This window comes from Engystomops pustulosus, chromosome 7, assembly GCF_040894005.1.
Source record: "Engystomops pustulosus chromosome 7, aEngPut4.maternal, whole genome shotgun sequence".
NCBI lineage: Eukaryota > Metazoa > Chordata > Amphibia > Anura > Leptodactylidae > Engystomops > Engystomops pustulosus.
Window position 1 is genome coordinate 149,337,690 of NC_092417.1, and position 6,489 is coordinate 149,344,178.

Genomic DNA, 6,489 nt, shown 5'->3' on the forward strand with positions numbered 1-6,489 from the left:
GGTGAGATCCCCCCAGGGCGGTGTATGAGCAGACATGACCTCTAGTGTATGTACATAACCCTAACAGGCTTCATCCAGCGCGTTACCTGCAAGGTCCTGTTCACATTTTGCGTTTTACTTCTCTCCTCCCAAAATCCATGACTATTTTTTTACTGCATGTGACTTGTTTTCTGTTTAAATAAATATTCTACCCCATGTACAAAATGCGGTGACATCGTCATAAAGCGCCCCAAATGCGGTGCGGGCTTCCGAAAATACTTGGATCTATTAACCCCTTCGCGTTGCAGTCTTTTTTTCACTAATTTCTCACTCTCCACCTTCAAAAATCCATAACTTTTTCATTTTTCCGTGTACAGAGCTGCGTGAGGGCTTATTTTCTGCCTAACACATGTTACTTCTCAGTGACGTTATTTATTATTACATGCCATGTAAGGGTACATTCACACAGCGGTATGCCCGCCGTGTGCTGGAGAGGAGGAGGAGGCAGCCCCTCCTCCCTCCATAGAGAATAGCGGCGCACGGCCGCACACACGCCAAAAGATAGAGCATGCTCTATCTTTTTGCGGTGTGCGGGCCGGATCGGTGCCACACATGTGTGGCACCGCATCTGCGCCGCTATTGCCGTCTATGGGGACGTACATGCGGCCGCATGTACGTCCCCGCAGACGGCCATGTGAATGTACCCTAATGGGAAGCTGGAAAAAAAAATTCCAATTATGGTAACATTCGTGAAGAGACGCATTTGCGTCACGTTCTTGTGGGCTCTGTTTTCACTTTCACTGTCCAGATATTACCTCTGCTTTATTCTTTGGTTCGGTATGATCGCAGTGATACCAAATTTCTACAGGTTTTACTGTATTTTAATACATGTTCAAAAAATTTAAAGGGGTTGTCCAAGTTTTGAAAAAAAAAAAACTATATGTGGCTGGGAGCGGGCTGCTTAAAACAATAAAGCTGTACTTACCTTCCGGTGCCCTCCGGTATCCAGCGCTGCTGTCGCTCTGGTCCGGGCACCATGTAAACAAACATGGCCGCCGGAGCAGCGCTGCATTCAGCTTCCGGCCGGACCCGACAACCTTCCGGCCCCCATACACAATGCTGTGTATAGAGACGGATAGGCGTACCCGGCCACGGCCGGACAACCCCTTTAATCAATGTGTTCGAAATAAAAGCAAATTTGCCATCTTCTGACACTAATAACTTTTTCATACTTTGGTGTACGGAGCTGTGTGAGGTGTCATTTTTTTGCAAAATGAGCCGACGTTTTCATTGGTCCATTTTGAGGATTATATGACGTCTTGATCAATTTCTATAAAAATTTTTATGTGATGTAAAATGGTGTAAAAGTCGCGTTTTGGACATTTGGGCGCTATTTTCCATTATGTGGTTCACCGTCGGCAATAACCATTTTGATATTTTCATAGATCAGGCATTTTGGGACGCGGTGATACTTAAAGGACTTAAAGGTCTCTGTCACTAGTCTTGTCACCTCTACCTGTTGGAGCAGCTCACAAGGATCCCATCCCAGCCTTTATCTAGTTATTTCATACATTATTCATTGTAAAATCATCTATTTTTTATCATGTAAATGAGGCTGGTCACATGGTCAGAGGCAGTGATGTCACCCCTGTTCCCCCTCCCCTCTCCTCCCCCTGCTCATGTCTGTGTGTAATGTATAGTAAAGCATTGCTAGTGTCTGTGCTGCATCTGCTGACATGCTGCATCCTCCTAATATACAGGTGAGAGACACAGACATCAGATACACATGAATCTGACATGTTCTGCTGTAATATGGCTGCCTGGAGCAGCTGTATCTCTCCTATACACACACACATGCACACACAGGCTGCAGGGGGCGTGGCCACCAGCACCAGGAAGCACATCATTATACAGCCTCACATCATTATACAGGCTGTCAGTCAAGCACTGGGGGTGTGGCTGTGCCTCCCACTCATGAATAGAGTGGACAGCTTGAATATGCTAATGCTTCATTGGACATTTCACAGGTCATTTGCATACAGCTTTAGGACCTCATTGCTTAGGTTTACAGGCATGTAGAGGGACAATGAAGGGATAGAGGCAATGCTCTCTAATGGCAGTTTATGACAATATATTTAGTTTAGGGGGTTATTTTGCATGACGGGTTCCCTTTAACATGTTTGGGATTTTTATTGTTTATTTTGTTTTATATCAGTTATAGGGAAAGGGGGGTGATTTGAATTTTTACATTTTTTTACTTTTTTTTCACTATTCTTTAGACCCTCTAGGGTACTTTAACCCTAAACGGTCTGATCGTTCCTACTATATACTCCAATACTACTGTATTGCCGTATATGGCGTTTTTGCTTAAGATTCATTGCAATGAACCCACTGGCTCGTTGTAATGGATCTTTAGAAACCATGTTATTTTCGATTCTAGGGAAAAGGTTCAATTTGAACTTTTTGTATTAATATATATATATATATATATATATATAATTTTTTTTTTTTTTATTTGTTTTGAAGTACTTGATACCTAGGGGGTCTGATTATACCATATGCTGAAATACTACTATTTTGCTGTATTCTATGGATATATTGCAACTAGGTTCTAATTCAGAGCATTCTCACTGTCACAGTGAATCAGTTTGAAGGGCACCTGAGGGTGTTACCAGAGCCCTTCCGGGCTGCAGCGTCACAGGCTGTTACACTGTGCATTTCCCCCTTCCACTGTTTGCTGAAACTTCCTCTGCTGCAGTGAGATTACATCAGGCAGAGGGAAGGGGCGGACTGCAGGGGGAGGTTGAGATAATGTAACAGCGTGTCAAGCTACAGCATGGAGGGGCTCTGGTAACACCCCCAGAACCCTTATGAGTCATTAGCATAATTTTAAAAGTTGCTATTAGAAGGAAGGAGGCCATGGAACCTAATAAAAGAACATTGTCACAGTCACAGCGCCTGGTTTATCATACTTGATTTTTATAGTAGATTTCCTTTAAGATGTTCATTGAATGGGCGGCAGATTTATGAGGTTTTCAGTGAGAAAATGTCCCACAAGAAGTAAAGCCACATGCACATACATAAGCCCATCTTACTGCTGCAATTTTCATTCAGGACTCAGGTTTTTTTTAAGAAAAATGATAGTTCCCTATTGCACTACCTAATATATATGTAATGGCCAGAGACACATGACTGTGGTACGTCCATGACTCACAAATTTTGAACACTTTCATTACTGTATATACTCGAGTATAAGCCGACTATAGTATAAGACGAGGCTCCTAATTTTACCACCAAAAACTGGGAAAACCTATTGACTTGAGTATAAGCCGAGGTTGGGAAATGCATTGGTCACATCCTCCCAGCATAGAGCCTGCCAGCCCCCTGTAGAATATAGCCTGCCAGCCCCCCTGTAGTATACAGCCAGCCCCCCTGTAGTATAGAGCAACCCACCTGTAGTATAGAGCAACCCACCTGTAGTATAGAGCAACCCACCTGTAGTATAGAGCAACCCACCTGTAGTATAGAGCAACCCACCTGTAGTATAGAGCAACCCACCTGTAGTATAGAGCCCGCCAGTCCCCAGTAGTATACAGCCAGCCCACTTTAGTACAGCCAGCCCACTTTAGTACAGCCAGCCCACTTTAGTACAGCCAGCCCACTTTAGTACAGCCAGCCCACTTTAGTACAGCCACCCCCTTGTAGTATACAGCCAGCCCAGCACTTAAAAAAAATAACCTTACATACTCACCTTTGGGTGGTCCCGATGTTCGGCGTGGTTCCTCTTCTGTCTCCTCTGTGATGCTCCGGCCACGCGGCTCCTCTTCTGTCTGCTGTAACAGCCGGCAGAGATGCGTCCACTCGCTCTACTGGCCGGCGCGTACTATGATGTGGCCGCTGATGACGTCATACTATTTGCCTGCTGCGGCTCTGCCTCCTGTTACAGCAGTCAGAAGAGGGGACACGGGGACCAGAGCATCTAGGAGACGACAGCAGTGGAGCCGCGGCAAGCATCGGGGGCACCAGGCGTATGTAGGTTTATTTTTTTTATTGACTCATGTATAAGCCGAGGTGAGGTTTTTCATTTTTTATGCTGAAAAACTCGGCTCATACTCAAGTATATACAGAAATTTTTTTTCTCTAAGGTTTGACAGCCAAGATAAACAAATTAAATGATACAAATGTTTGGGATTTTCACTCCCATAACTGCCGGATATTTAAAAAAAATATATGTATGTTATTGTCCCATATTGTGACCAACATAGTTGGAAACAAATGATCAAAAAGTGATAAGAAGTGATCAAAAGATCATACACTTCCCAAAATGATATCTATATAAAAATATCAGTCCTGCATAAGAATACACCATAAACAGCTCTAAATGTTGAAATAAAAAAATGTTAATGGTTTCAGAATATCGGGATACAAAGAAAAATATTTCTTCAAAAGATTTTTATTTTTTAAAAGTATTGACCCCCCTAAGCCAACATAACGCTGGGGAACATGGTGAGCTTGTCTTTCGCCCACCATGACGTTCCTAGTCGTTGTGGAGATCGTCTATATGTGACAGCCACGCCTCTGCACTTACAGCCAGGATCGTGATAGTCGAGATCCTGGCTGTTTGACCCTTTAGGCGCGGCAGTGACACATGACTGCAGAACCTAAAAGGGTCACCCACCAGACGATCGCCTTCCCCCCACCAAGTATGGGGGTGCCAATGAAGGATCAGGGCCAGGGCTGCCTGCTGGGTTGGTCCCAGCAGCGGAAAGCGCTGCAGGCAACCAGTGACGTCACATGGCACATCTTCTTATCTTGCGCATGCATGGTAATTACCTTACTTGCGCAGCCACACTTCTCACCTGCCGGGTGCACAAGGAAGGTAGTTCCCACATATGCGCAAGATTAGAAGATGTGCCATGTGATGTCACCGGCTGCCTCCAGCTGTTATAACTACATATCGTGCAAAGGCAGATTTGAAAAAATGTCCTAAAGGTGAAAATGAGCTGTGTCCTTAACCCTTTCACGACCCGTGACGTAATAGCACGTCACGGGTCGCCGCGGGTGCATGGAGAGGGCTCACGCGCTGAGCCCTCTCCATAGCCGGTAAGTCTTTGCTGCATATTGCAGCAAAGGCTTACCGGTAACACCCGCGATCGGTGCTAGCACCGATCGCGGGTGTTTTCACCTCGATCGCCGCCGGCAATGCTGCTGGCGGCTTCAAAAGGATGGCGGCGCGTGGGCGCCGCCATCTTTTCGAGGATCGCCGCTCCCCGTGACGTCATCGGGGAGCGGCGATCCGTCGCCATGGTAACCTCGGGTCTCACGAAGACCCGAGGCTACTTCGGGTTAACCCATGCATTACAATGTGCTATCAGCACATTGTAATGTATGAGTAGTAAAATCCCCATATACTGCCATACTGTAGTATGGCAGTATATGATAGGATCGTGCAGACACCCTAGGGTTAAAGTACCCTAGGGAGTCTGAAAAGTACTAAAAATAAAAATAAAAAAAAGTTAAAAAAAAAAAAATTATAATAAAAACCCCTAAAAACTCAAATCACCCCCCTTTCCCTAGAACTGATATAAATATAATTAAACAGTAAAAATCATAAACACATTAGGTATCGCCGCGTCCGAAAATGCCCGATCTATCAAAATATGATAACGTTTTTTCACTGCGTTTAATCCTGTAACGGAAAATCGCGCCCAAAGTCGAAAATGGCACTTTTTTTGTCATTTAAAAAATTCTATAAAAAGTGATCACAAGGTCGAACAGTCCTAAAATTGATAACATTGTAAACGTCATCAAAATCCGCAAAAACGACACCACCCACAGCTCTGTACACCAAAGTATAAAAAAGTTATTAGCGCAGAAGATGGCAAAATCCCCCAAAAAATTTTTGTACAGGAGGTTTTAATTTTTTTAAATGTATGAAAACATTATAAAACCTATATAAATTTGGTATCCCCGTAATCGCACAGACCCAAAGAATAAAGTAGACATGTCATTTGGGGCGCACAGTGAAATCCGTAAGATCCAAGCCCACAAGAAGACGGCACAAATGCGTTTTTTTTACCAATTTCACTGCATTTGGAATTTTTTTTCCGCTTCCTAGTACACGGCATGGAATATTCAATACCATCTCTATGAAGTGCAATTTGTTACGCAGAAAATAAGCCATCACACAGCTCTGTACATGGAAAAATAAAAAAGTTATGGATTTTTGATCATGGGGAGTAAAAAATGAAAATGAAAAAACAAAAAAGGGCAAGGTCCTGAAAGGGTTAAGGGGTTAAAACATTACAAAACCTATATGAACGTGGTATCTTCATGATTACAAGCCTCATAAAAGTGTCATTCGGGCTGCACAGTAAAAGCCATAACTTTACCAGAATGTGGAATTATGCTAATAAGTCTGAGGGGCTACCCTAGCCCTTCTGTGATCTGCCTTTACAACTTGTTACGCTGTCCCACCCTCTCCTTCTCTATCAGCACTTAAGTGCTTAA